General features: G+C 33.6%; 1 long non-coding RNA gene across 2 annotated transcripts; it reads right to left on the bottom strand.

The window, feature by feature from the left end:
* Positions 1-1,242: 1,242 nt before the first annotated feature.
* Positions 1,243-9,162, bottom strand: LOC123524623 (uncharacterized). Of its 2 annotated transcripts, none has more exons than XR_006681310.2 (4): positions 8,678-9,162; positions 7,773-7,896; positions 2,829-2,949; positions 1,243-1,981 (listed from the first exon to the last, which is right to left on the bottom strand). It is a non-coding gene; the product is annotated as an uncharacterized LOC123524623 (long non-coding RNA). The 2 variants fall into 2 exon arrangements; XR_006681309.2 differs by having other exon boundaries at positions 8,113-9,161.
* Positions 9,163-17,670: the final 8,508 nt, after the last annotated feature.

Consider the following 17,670-nt stretch of genomic DNA (forward strand, 5'->3'; position numbering starts at 1 on the left):
TTTGGCATTTTTCTAACTTGTATATTTAGATCACTTTGTAAAATATAAGTTTAGAAAGATAAGTAAAAATTTGGTTGGTTTTCAAATTAATTCAGCATTTGTGTTTTTATTTTCCCTTTCAAAGTAAAGGGTGGTGTCATCCTGACGTGTCAGTTATTCTGACGTAATAATTTACTACTAGAAAACTGCTAGGTTAGACCCCTGCTTCCAAGCAAACTATTAAACGAACATATAGACAGGCTGTTAAACAAGACAGCGGTTAAAAAGCTAAAAAATTATATTCCCCACAACATATTGTTATCACTCAAAGGCCTGCTTTTGTCTGTCTGTCAATCATTTTCTTCAAGCAACATCTTTTAAAAAAATTGTTGCAGCGTGCAGGTTCCTTATATTAGCCTCTTAGAAAGTGGACCATACTGTTCAGCTCATTGAAAAGCTAAAAATATACACATTTTTCTCCTTCAATACTGGTCCAATTTACAAAAAAAATACAGAATTGTTTTTTTCAGGGGATCATATATATAGATTGACCTTTTTGTTAAAATTTGCTAAAAACCATACAAACCTCTTTTTGCTGATGGATATAAATGTAGTGGGGAATTTTTTAATAATAATTTGTATGACTTATATGCAAAATTGTTTTCAGTTTCATCATGTTTAATTGTTTCTTTCGAGCTTAAAGATGGATCTTTTCTAAAATACTAGTGCTTTACTTTAGACACTTCTACTTCAATGAGTGGTAATTTGTGATATTTTTAAAAATGCTCATGTCTTCTAGTATCCTGGATATAGATCAATGTAATTAAAGGAAAACTATCTGATTCACATAAGAATTAAACTGTAATTAAAAACCGGCAGTCAAAATCAATTAATATTCCTATTCATCAAGTCAAATCATTGGAAAAAATCTTGTTTATGCTCCAGTGGCAGCATGTTTTACTTGATCTTCATAAACTTTTTTTGTCAGAATTGTTACATTAACAAAGTTTAAAACTGAAAGATCTTGTTAACACCTTAGAAGCCAAATTTTCTACCTATTTTTCATAAAACTTGATCAGTATGTGTCTCTCTGAAATTTAGGTGAGAAACCACTTAATCTACATCACAAGTCTGTTTCAAATGTTTTATTTTTTCTTCAAATAAATATGCAAATGCAGCTATTATTTTATCAAAATCTTGGCTAACAAATATAAATGTTGCTGGAAATAATTACAGTAATTAGAAAGATGGTATGAAGCTAGACAGTTTTAGTTCTAGAGAAAGGGAATGTCAATACAAAAAAGTGGTTACCGTACCAATTGATTAATTCTGCCAAAATCATTTTCAGGCAAATTGTTGAGGGAATTCAAAATATATTCAACGCCAGTGCCTATATCAAATATTTACTATTAGGCTAATCAGGCTAGCCCTAAAAGGGGCCTAACCTTGAAGTACATGCAAAAGAAATGTTTCAAGTAGTTTTGACATGGGAAATATCTACCTGTCCTGAAGGTGACATTGCACTTCTGATGGTAAACTGCTTTAGCCGCTGGAAGGTCTATCGCAAGGGAAAGTCTGCTTAATTTGTTGACTGCCCACTCGTCTTTTCTTTCATTATATAATTTAGGTACAGTTTTCTGAAATTCGAAACTACGAACAGGAAAGACATCATACCCACGTTTGTTCACACTTACTTTAGCATTTTTTTGTACAAAAAAGACATTTTGTTTTAAAATCAAATGAATCTTCTGAACATAAAGACCTAGATGTAACAGGATTATTATTCATATCACTCTTTGTCAAAGAGTTTCGAATATGAATATAGTCATGGCGACACTGCACGTGTACATATTGTCCTTTACATATAAAAATGTTAGTTCCTCTTGCTATGGTAGCATTATTGATTCCGTCGCTCCCCTTCTTACGGAGACATACAACTGGTTGTCCATCTTCAAATTGCCCTTTGCAAATAGGACACTCTTCCATAGTTCTTTATCAATTACTGAAAAAAGAGAAAATTGTATAAACCCATTTAAAGATAACCAATGACCATCTTTCACTAAAATATTTTATCGTATATATTTTCTTCAAGTGTATGTATTTTCCTGATCAGGTGTATTTAACTCAACTATATATACTAGAGCTGCTTTTTAGAAAAGCGCATGCCTCCAACAACTGCTTTATCAGACTTTCAGTGCTTTGATTCAAGGGCCATAAGTGCAAAGTGCCTCGGGCGATTTGGCTAGTTATCGAATTTTGCCGAGCACTTACTGGCAACACACATTTTGTTCAAGTTTGGTGAAGATCAGATGAGAAATGTTTGACTTAGTGCAGACAAGCTTTGTGACAGACAGACATGTGCACACGCACACACAGACAGACAGACACACAGACAGGAGTAAAGCAATATGTCTCCCACACAATTGTGTGTAAGTGGGAGACATTATAAATTAAGTTTGGTAGTCTAAATCTATACTGTGTTTATCTTTACATACATGTGTACTTAAATCTAATTTATAGTACTGTTAATACACATAAACATGTTAATGTAATGTTTATATGAACTATATGAAGTAGTTGTTCACTTTTTGAAATACGAACAAATTTGGTCTTGGATAAGTATTTACTTTTAAACTGGGAATGTTGCATGGATTTACATACAGCTTTTAATAAATGTGTATTTGTGTAATTACATAATCTCTGCTAACAACATCTATAATGAGCAAACAATCGGACAGAACAAACGCAGCTTCATATAAATTCTTAGTGCTAGATGAACATATTTTATAGTTCAACCATAGGTTATTTCTTCAGAAAAAAACTACATTTCCGGAACACTGTGTTATTACCTAGTTTACTCTATAGCATTGTTCAATCGTTCAGAGGGACATATGGTAAGCAATGTCCTCAAACACACTCGTTTGATTTTCCGACTTCAGCATGTCAGTCACACAGAGTCAGCATGCATAACTGTAAAACAAAATATACCATTGCAGTGTAACATGTTTTTTACTGAACTCATTAGTACTAAATGTACAGATGTATATTTTTTTATACACACACTGCTTCGCTCCTGTGAGGTTACACTGTTTATCATATTAATGTATTTTAGATTGATTACCTTGTTTTAGTGCGATCAATTCGTAACAGAAAATGCCAAAATACTTCAGAAAATGGGAAAAGCACCAAAATTGGCACAGCTATTTATTTAAGCATTTAAAACATTTTTTTTCATGGGACCCATTTGATATCTGTCAATGGCCGATATGGCGGCCATTTTCGAAAATGGCCGCCAAAACTCAATATTTACCTTAGAAGATTCTAATGAAAGGTCATTATATTTACATTCACCCCCAAAATGCACTAAATATAAATGTATATAATAAAATAAATCCTAAATTTGCATCAAATGCAAAAATAACAATTCCAATGATGTTAGTTTCTTTCTGTTTCCATGGTAACGGCAAAAATCTAACCTTTAAAACGTAGTTTAATATTATCATTGTGTAGTTTTCATATTTCAAAGAATGTTTTGTTTTAATGTATGTAATTTATATCATTTCACTTGAATTCCCTCCACAGCAGCATATTGAAACATTGTTGTTATTCCCTTACCAGTATTTAGCCAGATTGGGCTTATGGGTTGCCCCTGTATACATGTCAATACGTCAGCCATGCAGAGTGGGATACTGCAATAACTTTGAAACTACAGCAGAATTTTTCATGCTACGTGGTACATGGATAGATGACAATGCAGAGAATGCCAATGTCATTTAAATTTGTTCCTATGGCAACAAATGTTGTTGCTATGGCAACAAATAGTGCACGAATATGACACAAAGTGTCATCCTGTATTTCTTCAAAACAAGGAGAGATTGTTTCTCGAGACATTTTACATAGACAGAGGGACAAATTGAGAACATGCTTGTTATCTTATTTTCTCCTCTTGTACATCATTTTGTCCGTCTGTATGTCGGTCCATCATTTGCAAATGGCGGATTCTTCAATAACTTCAAAATTGCAAATTCTAAAGACTTCTTTATGAAACCTTGTTCATAGATGGTAAGTAATATGGAGAATGTGAAGGTCAATTAACTTAGTTGCTATATAAAATTGTAGTTTCTTTGACACCAAGTACGACAACTACCCCTTTCAGTTTGGGACTTCGAAATGCAAGAATAGATTATAGCGACGGGCTAGTAGGATCAAATGAAACAATGTTCCTTATTATGCACCCGCAGTCACAATGTCTGCGTAATAAATTGCTAACTATGTAACAAAGGAGAGTAAGGCTGAAAATATAAAAGTTGCTTTCATGGACAACACTTAGTAGCTATTCTGTGAAATATATTACTCTGAACAGTGAGCTGAAATCTGAAATAAGGTACATGTCAGATACTATTGTCAGTACACACAAGCACGAGATTGTCGACAACTTTAGTTAACTTGCATAAGGCAGTGCAGAGCATTTCAGCACGTTTGACAAATTACGTCTTCCTCGACAGACTTTATCGAGGTTGCAAATGCACTTGAGGAGCTATTGGTTCGAGACTCGGGTACTTGAGACAAAAACTATTGGAAAGGTTCCAGTATATCAAAGATCTTTCTGGTCAGCCTTATTTATCTTGACTAGGAATTTTAGGAAAGTGATAGAACACCCGACACCCATATGTGACCGACCTAATGGGCAACCTTTTTTAGTATGTTCAAGAGGTGTATCAGACGATGCAGGAATGCACATTATAGCCCTAATCTATTTGTGAACAGATGGTTGATCAAGCTACTTGACATGTTTTGCTGTAAACAAGAGTATCGAAAGCCTCCATTTATACCCCAGAAATATAATACAAACAGTTTGTTTGTAGGAAGATGTAGAAAATGCATTTAAAAGCTTGATTCACCGGTAAGCGCGAGCTGTACTGGTTAGTTTTGTTTGACAAGACAGTGTTATTCTTACATTGGACTGCTTAACTGAAGTACAAATGGTAAATAGATAATATTTGTCGTCTTAAAACTAGTAATTCAAATTGGTATTAAAATTGGGTTTCGAATGTACCTGTGCTCATTAGAAAAATCCTCAAGTACTCACATTTAATTTAATTTTAATTTCAGTAAAATGTCCAGAAATAGATATTAGAGCACATTTTTCTTGTAGAAATTATAGATTCTGCTCTTAATTTATAGCCCCGTTACACTCAGCCACGTTTCCACCACATCGTAAAAACTAGCAGGACGCAGTAAGAACTTGTACAATGTAGAAGAAATACAGTAAACTCCGATAAGAACATGATAATTAATAATTATGGTCTCCATGATTGTAGAGAACGCAGTCGAATTTTGGACATGTTCAAAACAAATGTAGTGAGAACGCGGTCTAATCAGGAAGCAGGAAGGACGTAGTAATGATGTAACTAAAACCTAGTAGGACATAGTACAAGCGTGGTGCGGACGGGAAAGGCTGCATGGTGTGCTCACTGCGCTGTCATTGGGTTATCATTGCGTTCTTGCTATGTCAATGGAGTTCTTACTACAACTTATCTACGCTTGTGTGCTATGACCATGCTACGTGCATGCCAAATTGTAGTATACCGCATAAGGTTATTAAGACGTTCTTTCGGTTCTTAACACATCTTTGTCACGTTTGCAGTAGGTTCTCACCATGATTGGTTCAGATTCTGAAAATTAAGTATGAATACTGGATCCAATTCCCAATCACTTCGTTTTCAATCAGCAATGGGTATCGAACATCATCAGGAATTGCCACATTATCATGGACTCGGCAGCACTGGCAGCTTGTAGTGGACTTTTGGACCTCCGTATATCCTTCACACTGCTTTTGCTTATTCCACCACAGTCTCTCTATAAGACTGCTCTTTTTTCTTCATTGGGGCATTGGGGTGGGGTGGGGGGGGGGGGGTCGTCGTTTATTGTAATTTATGGTTGTTGAGTGTAGATGCGGACACAATTATGTCAATATAGCTTGCAGAAGGAATAAAAAAAAGAGGCGCATGGCTTAGTATTTATAAGAAGTCGACGAATGCAGTGAAAAGGTGATAAGCATATGGTTAAAGCATGGTAAGCGAGAGGTGCAATCTGACTGATCATACTAAGAATGTAGTAAGAACACACTGGACGTGAAGAAGCGCGTGGTAAGAAAATTAGTGTAAGCGTGTTAGACACCGTGAGAACCTGGCAAGGATGTTAAAAGCGCGCAGTATGAACTTTAGAACTGCACATTTTTCGAGTTTGATCCCCGTCCCCACCGCGTCAAAATTTTCAGGAAGCAGTATGATCTTCATGGTCTTTGCCTAAGAGTGATCAGGGCATTAGTTACTGTACATTATATGCTTATGACATTAAACTATAAAACCATTGTTATGGCACAATGTGCTACAATTTGACAAAAACAGAATATTACAGGGACATGCAAATGTAAATCTGATGACACTGATCAACCGGCAATGACTTTTTCCCAAAGAAATCATGATGATCTGACAGGCCAGGGATGTTCACATGGTCTATCACACTAACATAATTAATGAATTATATAGTTTTATTAAGTGTCATTAGTTCTCTTAGTGTAAATAAAATTGAAATGAATACAGCAACACTTACAAATTCTGAGTCACGAAAACTAATGACAAAGTGAAACACGTCATTTATTCACTAATACAAATTACAGACTAAACTTCGTTTGCTCAAACTCTGATAATTCGAACACCATTCTTCAATTAATCTATCGTCGGGTCCCAAACAAATTCCTTTATATATATTTTTCGATCACTCATTACTACCGATAATTCGAATAAATTTAGTCGGTCCTGATGGGTTCCAGTTACCGAAGTTCGAATGTATTTATAATTAATTAATTTACAATTGTTGTAAAGTTCTGCACAGGACTGTTTGCCATTTTAAACATTCTTGATATGCCAGTTACCATTATATACCTTAATTTTGATTCATATAAATGCATTATGACTTTTCTTCTGCTTAGTAACACATTTTATCCAAGGGAGACAACTTTTTTCATTTTTATTGGAACAGCAGTATTTTTGTTAATTAATATGTTTGGATTTATTCAGGCAGGTGGTTTTAGCTTATTATACTGATGACTGTAAGTGTCAATAGAAATTTTATATATAATATTATGTATTTTTGAAATATATACATATACGGCGGCCATCTTGGATTTGTCGGCCATATTGGATTTTTCGGAGTGGGTCTCATGCTCATTTTTAGTATTTTGCCCTAAAGTAGTTATGTACCAAGTTTCATGCTTTTCCCATTTTCTGAAGTATTTTTACACCATTTTACTGTACTATTTATACATTTTAATGTATGTTTCGATTGTACTTAGGTATTCAGTTAGCTACACAGAAATAGATAAATCAGTGTTAATGCTCTATCCAGAATCAACATGTTGTAACTGAATTACCTAGATGTAATATAATGTGCACTGCCTATATTTTCAATGGACGTTTTCAAACAATTTTGTTGTAGTCAATCTTCCCTTTGCAGCAATCTGTCTCACATGATCAACTTGTCTAGCAGTAAATTAAAATATACCAATTTTCGTAATATGTTTTCTGAACACCCTCAGTACCAAACGAACAGAATTATATTTACATACACACACTGCTTTTTCTCTTAAAAGGTTACATTTTTTATCACATTAATGTATTTTAGATTGTACATAGGTATTATATTAGCTACACCGGAATAGAGAAATCAGTGTTAATGCTCTATCCAGAATCAACATGTTGTATATGAACAAGAAACATGTGTGAAATTACCTAGATTTAATAAAATGTGTACCGCCTATCTTTTCAATTGACGTGTTCGAACAATTTCATTATAAGAAGTACCACAATCTTCCCCGTCTGTATCATATCTGTCACACAGGATCAGCGTGTCTAACTGTAAAATAAAATGCATACTGTCGTTCTTTATCTTATTATTGAGTAATAAGGTGCAATTTATCACAATTATAGTTTTATCTAAAACTTCCTTTAAAAAATTTCATTCAATCTTATACAGTCTGCTTAGAAAAAAAAAATAATATTTACTTTTTTTCTTAAAGGTAATTAAGTATACGGAAATTCAAAGAATTTCACAGTTTTAAAGTAAACTTACATTCATCTGCAAGCGCTAACCAGTCATTATAAGATACAGTTAATGGGCACCAGACACTGACGAGACACAACCGGCTCAAGTTTCCATGTTAAATGAGAAAAAAAACAGTAAGTTGAAATCAAATCAGTAAGTACAAACTCACAAAAATATTATTTATACAAATACCTTGTCGAAAACATGCAGGAAATCAAGTTAATTTGATCCGCGTGGCACTTGATTCAATAAATTATAAATTTGTTTCAACTGTAAAACGGCCCTTATCCGCTTCCGTACATTTATTTTTCTAACAAAACTCTTGTTAAAAGAATGCATTTTTTTTTTCAAATTTCGGCTCTTTTCTAATAATTTCAAGTTAAAATATCAACATTGACCGTTCTAAACTTTTATATATTATCATTTTCTTTAAAAAAAATATACAAATTGCAATGACACCATGTGAATATATCTTACCCGTTGACCCCTAGATGGTTTTAAATCGATACATGCATTATAGGCAGCTGTCAATATCTATGCAGCTCTTTTTTATTTACATAAACAAGTTTTTAATTTCAAAAAAACAACTTACATCTTAAAATGTCTCTGTTTAAAGCATCAAACTGCCTGCGGAACTTTGTTTACATCTTTGGAATTGAAAATATGGCGGTGCGGAAGTTATCGTATGACGTCATATTTCCCACGCGCTTACTGAAACACGCTAGTATGGTGTCCGCGTTTGGCCATCGTCAAATCTCATGTTTGGCAGAATTTTCAAGTTTGTTTTTGTTAAAATTGCAAGGTCGATTTTATGCAACTTTTGGTAGAAAGTTATTGTGATCATGTTCTTTCGCACAGTGTAATTTTATTTTCTTTTGCAAATTGTTCAAGGTCAAAACTCAGCCTGATTAGCCTATATGCAATCTATCATTTGTTGTCGTAATATACAAATAAAGTTGGAAATAAATATAGGAGGTGTGTGCAGTTTTCATATTAACCCTTATCGTGCTTGACACAATAGATCCTACCTTTGCGACCAGTGAAAATCAATGATCTGCACTGTTCGCCATTCAGTCAGTATCTTTTTTATAAGCACCCTTTAAACAGTTAATGGTACCGTCCAAATTGAAAGATGGACAAGTTCATTACAAAAATTTAGCAGGGTAAGGGCTAAAAAAAAACAAAACAAAGACAAATATCAAACAGGGAATGCCACGTACCAAAATCGCAGCCTCCCCAAAACGAAGCCGATAGATTGTTTTTTTTGTTGGGTTCAGAGTCATACCGACTTAATTCATGTCATTTGGCGACTTTTCTAGCTTTTGATGTTGGAGGAAAACCTGAGGTGCCTCATAGGGCATTCTTTCACAAAAGACAGGCATCTGGGTAGAACCACTGACACCTGAAGAATTCTACCCCTCAAAAGAAATTTTAAACCCACATCGTTGAGAGGTCAGTGATTTGAAGTCGGCGGTCTTAACTGCTCGTCCGCAGAAGCCCGCTCAGAATGGAAGAAGATAATAATATTTTGTTGTTTCAGTTATATAAAATACGGATTGGGTGTAATGATCAGGACCATAACTTGATAGATCTTTATCAGGAATACTTAAAAGTAAAACGACTCGGGTTACATTATCTATCATTACAATCTTATTAATTAGCATATTGCGTGTTGTTCCTCTTTAGTGTCACCGGCGCGTAAATTGATATAAATTATCATAAAAAAATTTGGCTGAAAGATCTGGGTCTTTTCAGTACTTTTTACAAATAATGTGTTTTAAAAAACACAGATACTATTAATATGTTTCTATAATTAAAACTATATCAAATTAAATTGCAGACAGATGTAACATGAAAGGTTATGAAATTTATAAATCCTCACATGCTCTAGCTGATCTCAAACGGAACTCTGTTTTACATAAAATATAAATGGAACCCATTGCATAATTGATTTTGATAAATATGATGAGGTATGCCTTTCCGCTTCTTAGAATATTTCCGAAAAAAGCAATGTTCTTTAGGTTAAAATGTTTTGTCTAAAATAGTCTCGAAACTTTTGAAAGAAATCAAGAAATTCAACTTGAATACTGCAATGCAATTTAAACTTTATAGAAAACATCATTTAAAAATATGAATTTTCATGTAGTTATTCTAAACCGCTTTATATCAGCGGTAAAATAGTTATATAGATAACAGGATTTAACATACCTAAATATTATTCCCTTTATATTCTATATTAACTGGACACAGAGCTGCAACACATAACTGGACCAACTTCAGAGTAAAAATCTTTACCTCATTTTGAAGATTCATCCTAAACGTGGCAAAAAATATAGAGGAAGGTACAGTTCATGAAACTTCAAAGAGAGAATTTTCCTGCCACGTTTGCTTACTACAACATTAAATCAAAATTACACTGCTGTAACCTGGTATTACCGCTCCAAGTAAAACGGATTTCCTTCACAAAATATAATATTTTTCTCTCATTTCTTTCTGCCAAAATGCCACAAATACATTCACAATGCCTTAATTAGCCGCCTGTGGCCAACCCAAGTTAACATCTAGCGTTCAATAACCAGTCCACCATTACGTTAAACAACAAAGGTGGCTCGTGTTACTGTGGACGAAGATGAGATCGTTCGCATGGTTGCGAGGCCTTTTAGTAAGTACATAGAGAGAGAAAGAGAGAGAGAGCTCAGTGATTCAGTATATTTACGAAACCAGTCTTCGTGCGTTAATTAAAGTCTCTGTTCCACTAAGTAAAGTTACTGTCACTCATAAGAGCCACTTGTATCGGTGATGTACACCTTACATGCTAAAGAATGAAGGAAACTTCTGTAACTGAAGCATCTTCAGTCAGAGCTATCTTCAAGCTGAAATTACCAACAAAATTCTTGATGAGTCGCTTTTACGGGTTTTCGCTATGACTACAAGACTGAAACATACACACAGACATGAAAACAACTCCGTTGGTAGCTGGTAGAAAGAGATTGAAGGTTCAGAAAATAATATTCATTGAAGTACATTTTGTATTAGGTCAACTGAAAACACCTGAGACTTTGAATTGTTATTGAACGGTGAGGATCAATCATTGAAGTGGCCATCACGGTTTTCTTTGTTATTTCAATACAGTGCATAAACTAAAGATGTTTAATTTATTTTAAAACTACACAGATTTAGTATGCAATAAGGACTTCTGAACTCCAAAAAAATTCTAATTTGCATTGCACAGAAAACTGGGGTACAATATTGCACATAATTGTTCTAATATTGGCAACTTGATAGGTATTATAATTTTACAAGTGTATATTGTTGTAATAAAATGACAGCCAAGTTTTATTTAGATAGTGGTAAATAATAGACACAAACATATCACCAAAACACTACAAAGAGATTGCATGTCACACCAATTATTGGCAAACTGATTCCAACCCGGTTCTTATTTCGTAATTATTAACTGACAGGTTTAATTGGGAAGGTCATTATAGGGTTTATTTGTTTATTTCAGTCTCATCCATTTACATGTTTACAGTATAAAAACATGACATATACATAATAAAACACAGGTAAATGGCCACTCAAATTTGAATTACAAGAGACTATATATATAAAATTTCTACATATCACATATTTCACATAAATCAATTCTCATATATTACAGTAAAAAGCAAGACATGTCTGCTAATCATAACACAAAGATGTGTCCTAAAATTTAATTAAAAAAAAAGGGTTATAAGACACTGAACCAGATTAGACTGGTGCACTAAATGTGCGCTAGTAAAAAATGGCTTAAAGAATCAAGTATCCCCACCAATCAGATTGGTAGAGAACAGATTAGCAGATATCTCTTACTTAACACTAAAATACTGTAATTATTTAAAAGAATCTACATACAATTTAGTAAAAAAAATTTATAATAAATAAAAGCCTATCTATACAGGTACATTAAACTGTGTTTATATTATATAAAGTATTACTTCTATTTTTAAGTATATCATTACAGGTTTTTGCAACTATTCTTATCAAATTTGGATGTGTGAATAACAGAACCAGTTTATCATTGTCATTTAGACTCCCAAAGTTTACAAATATAGAAGTGACCTTTTCTAATAGAAGTCTTCGTTCAACAGTATAAAGCGGACAGCATAGAATACATGTATCTCTGATTCTACAGCATTACAACCAAATGGGCACAATCGTTGATTTTCTGTTAAACCTTCGTAACGACCCGTTTCGAGTCTTATGGGTGCAACACCGCACCTGAATCTAGACAATGCAGATCTATGAGAGAAAGGCATAAGCAACTTACAATAAGGTTCTACATTACACTCATTCTTAAACATTCTGTAGGTTCGTAACTTATTTTGACCAGCACCATTGACACCAGTTAATCTTGAAATGTCAGTAGACCATTTTTCTAAATGAGTATTTAACAAAACAGTAGACATAGTTTCAATTAAGCGTTTTCTTGAGAAAGGTAATTGCAAGAAGTCATTTAACTCTAAACACTTAAATTTTTCTTTAACAATAAATGGCCAGTTCTTACATCTTGAGTTACCTTTCTTAAAGGACCAGCTAAAGATCTTTTATTTATACGTGTATTTTCATAACTCAGACAGCGATACCAATGATTACATACTGAAGTCCACTGATCTATAAGGATTGGCTTCAACCCATTTCACCATAAACAGCCACATTTGGTGTATATTTTCCTGTTCCAAGGTAGAATCTCATGGCCGGTGGTGGACTGCATTTATACATGAAAATACTTAGTTCCCCAAATTGAGGAGCCATATGTTATAATTGGGACAACAATTGAATAATACAGTTTTGTGTATACATCATATGGTAAGCCTCCATTGTTTTTAAAGCGAGCAATGAGAAGACCAGGGCACGTCCAGCACTCTGGGCAACAACTTTTGCTGTTACATTATAATCAAGGTGTTCTGTCAACATAATACCAAGGTACAAATACTGACTGACATAATCTAATTTTGATTCACCACATACAAATAAATAATCAGATCTTTGAACAGAGGTAGGTCTAAAATGTACAATATTGCTCTTGCTGGTATTAACAGACATACAATTAATTTTACACCAATCATTTAACATATTTAACATGAATTGCAAATCAGCTTCATTTTCAGCAATCAAGACAATGTCATCTGCATAAAGCAAAATACACACCTTTTGATTATCAATATAGACACCTTTCTCTGTACTTTTCAACATTAATGCTAGATCATTAATGTAGATATTAAAAAGAACAGTAGACAATGAACAGCCTTGACGTAAGCCTGTATTGACAGAAAACCAGTCAGTAAAATATCCATTAAGTCGTACACATGAAGAGATATTACTGTAAAGAGATCTTACTGCCGATAGCATTTTGGTTGATATACCAATTTCAATTAATTTTTGCCAAAGGCGGTTTCTGTTAATGGAATCGAAGGCCTTTTTGAAATCAATGAAAGCACAAAAAGTTGAGAGACGGTTTTTCTTGCGTGTATCAATGATATTTGTCAAACTAGAGATGTGATCTACAGTGCTACGTTTACTTCGAAAGCCATTTTTGCTCTTCAACAATAACATCTCTTTCATCAGTCCAGGATACAATACGGTTATTCAAAATACCAGAATACATTTTATACATTGTAGCAGCTAGTGATATTACCACGGTAAGAGAGCGGATCTCTTTTGTCATTACAACTTGCTTTGGGAATAGGGGTTATGATACTCTTCGTCCAGAGTGAAGGGACCTGACCTGTTTCAAAACATACATTGAACAAGCTATGCAGAATAAACAAAGAAGAATCATTTTTTAGAACCTCTGAAGGAATATTGTCAACCCCTGCTGCTTTACCTAGTTTGGCTGTTTCTATTGCTTTTACAACTTCTAATATACTTATTCCATTATCAAGCGTGTCACAAGATACTTTATGTGTAAAGAATTAACATGAGCTGTAGAACTATTATCATCAGTTTTTACATTTAATAAATTACAAAAATCATTTTTCCACTTTTGCAAAACAGCTTTGACTTCGTAAGAAACAGTTCCATTCTCAAGAACAACTTGCATAGGAATAGAGATATTACGGTCAGATATAATACCAACTTCCCAATACTTTTCCAAAAATTTTCTGTATTTTTATCATTTAGGTCAGACAAAAATCATTCTGCTTCTTATACCAATAGAAACGTTTACATTTTTGGACCTCTCTATCAAATTCTTTTCTAATAGATACATATATGTGCTTAAGATTGTTTTTTCTGGCTCTTTCTTTACATTTTAGCCATTCCTTTTCAGCCGTATGTAGTTTCTTAAAAATACTTGTTAAATTCGGATTCCACCACGGTTTCGAGTTTCTGTTTTTCCTTGTAATAGTAGTACCCGAGTATATTGTCTTATGAGGCAGCTTTTCATACATTTCATGCTTCACAATTTCACACCAGCCACTATAGGCTGTATCAATATCACCCTGTGTACGCAATCCCTGTTCAAGCTATCAATAAGCTGATTAACTTTTGTTAGAGTACAAGTATCAAGTAAAAAGTCAGAGGGAATATTTTTTAAATCAAATCTGTCATAAGGAGCTACACATTCCTCAACATCTGAAAAACTATTCAAATTATCTGATTGTTCAGTGTCTGGTATATTGATTTTCCATGAAATTATAGAATGATCAGGTATATTTTTAGAAAAACAATTATGTATACCAATAGTATTCAATAAATCAGAGATATGTGTCACATTAAAATCTGAAAAATAATGTAAATTTTCATGTGTGACAAGGCAATAATCAACAACGGCGCAGCCTTTTGATGAAATTGATGTATAATCATTACTATGTAGTTTCGCCCATTTAATATACACATACTACAGTCAATCAAAAATTGTATCAACATGTCACCATATGAATTGCAAGTAAAGTCAACAATATCACGACTTACAATGTTATCTACACCTGCAATAATATCATCATTATTGCCACAGCGGCTATTAAAATCACCACATAAAAAGATTAATCCTTTATTTTGGTACTGATAAATATCACTAAGTAAGTTTTCATAAAATGAGTTTGCATCTGAAAAACGTGATGAATTTTCAGGAGGAAGATAACAAACACATGGAAAAAATGAATAATTTTCATGCTTGTGAGCTAATTCTAACCACATTATTCCTTCATGTGAATTATTTAAAATGCTTACGTTGAAATCATTTAAAAGACAACTCTTTACTAAAAAACCAACTCCACCTGAACCGCGTTTTGCATTTTTGTGCGCTTTCCTATTATTACCATACCAGATATAATTATCTAGATCAATAGTATCTAAGCCTAACAGGTGACTTTCAGCAATTCCTAAAATGTCAAAGTTTAAAAAATCTATACATTGCTTCCTAAGTTTAAAATTATCCGAACTACTGTCTATATTCCATCCATGGACATTCCAAAAACCTGCGCTGACCTAAAAATGCCCCCTCCTGTTGCTGGAGCCATGACCTCTCCCGCGTTTATTGCCATCACCACGACCTTTCATGTTGGACTTGGACCGAGAGCCTGAAATGTAATCAAGTCTATCAGAGTGTCTGTCATTTCTGTAATGACCTTGATTGTTTTTATTGTTATTATTTGCATTATATGATAAAGGCAATTAATTCACACCCCGCTTACCTCTGAAGACACAAATTTGTTTGACAACAGCAATTTCATGGTTAATTAGGAAGGTCAGATTTCTTCACCCCCACATATTTGCCAATAAGTAGGTAAGAACATTTTGAAGCCCGGTTATCAAAACTTCTTACCTATACTAATTAGTTTGTAATAAGAGGCATTTCCATTATGGTTTTATAAATATTGAATGTTCATATTGCCTTATGTTTGCATCATTTTTTTCTAAAAGGTAAATCAACATATATAGAGGTCCTCAATGACATAATGAGTTTCAATTGCTCTGTCATTTCTATCATCTAGCGCATTTAATGTTGTTGTAACAAATGTATACTTGATAGGCCTTACAAACCTATTAAATCCCGCTTTCTTCCCTAACAAATCAACATTATAATTATAGAGGTCCTCACTGACATAATGAGTTTCAATTGTTCTTCATTTCTATCATCTAGCGCATTTAATGCTGTTGTAACAAATGTATACTTGATAGGCCTTACAAACCTATTAAATCCCACTTTCTTCCCTAACAAATCAACATTATACATGTACATTGAAATTCTACTCATTTAGTAAAATTAAGCAATGTAAAAAAAGAAGAGAGATAATGGTGATAATCTCTAAAGTGCATTGAATTACCGCGTTTTCGAAACAGGATGTAGATTAACAAATGTTATACCAATAAGTCCTTTTCAGTGTTGAAAGCAAATGTTTTAATTTTGTTTTCAGCAAATTTCATGATAGTTCAGGTATAAAATTCATTTAAACTTGCCTTCTTAGTAATATGTTCATATCGTATATGTATATTAACCTTTAACCTGCTGAGTTTCTATGATGAACTTGTCCATCTTTCAATTGGGACAGTGCCACTGACTATTAAAAGGTGTGCTTACAAAAATATACTGACTGAATGGCGAACAGTGCAGATCATGATCAGACTGCACGCAAAGACAGAATAGATCGTGTCCAACATGATAAGGGTTGAACTTGCCTTCTTAGTAATATGTTCATATCGTATATGAATAATAGATATCTGAACAAAAAGTCTCTTATCGTAAGTATGGCAGTTGCCGGTCATACATAGCAAGGCGACCACAAAGCTGACCCTGATCTTTTTTGTAATTAATCTGACTGGTAAAAGTTTGCATGCCAACCTTTTTGCATGTCAGCCCTACTTTACTGTTTAACTAGGGAATAAACTCCCTGACATAGATTTTACACGGAAATAAAAAAGGATGTACTTTTGATGTGTTTAACCGCAAAATATCGTGTTCTAGATAGCAGTTTAAGGGATACATTACAGGATAAATTCATAGAAATCTGACTTCCTGGTAGGATTTTAAAGTACTAATGCCGTTATCTTAGGTCATGAAACTTTCCCTGATGATATTCGTTTCAATTACGAATTTTCTTATTGCGTGGATGTGACACGAAATCATGAAAGATATGTTCATACCAACCACACGACTGTTTGTTTCTTGTTAAGGAAGTTGTTTCTATCCCTTGTAGCTGAGGGTAATTAGGCTTAAAATACATATCGGCTACGCAAAATGTGCAGGCATTGATACTTATTTAGTCTTTCTTTTACAAATATGTAATTTATGTCATTGTGTCACTTTTTATCTACCTATGGATGCCTGAATCAAGGGAACTAGACAAAAATCACCCTAAAGGTATAATGAAGTTTAAAGTACACTGTCCTCTAAAAGCGAATCCGTACATTAAACGAGTGCATTTTAATACATACGCAAACCTACAAAGGCAAAGTAAAACACACAGACAACTAGGACAAAAGAAGCAACTGACTGGTAATTAATATCACATCTCTGATCAATCGGTGTTGCACATGCTTTTAATAAATGCTTTTAATAATTATGTCTAAACAAAAGATGTTTGTGTCTATTTACTATGCATG

Source organism: Mercenaria mercenaria, chromosome 3 (assembly GCF_021730395.1).
Source record: "Mercenaria mercenaria strain notata chromosome 3, MADL_Memer_1, whole genome shotgun sequence".
Taxonomy (NCBI): domain Eukaryota; kingdom Metazoa; phylum Mollusca; class Bivalvia; order Venerida; family Veneridae; genus Mercenaria; species Mercenaria mercenaria.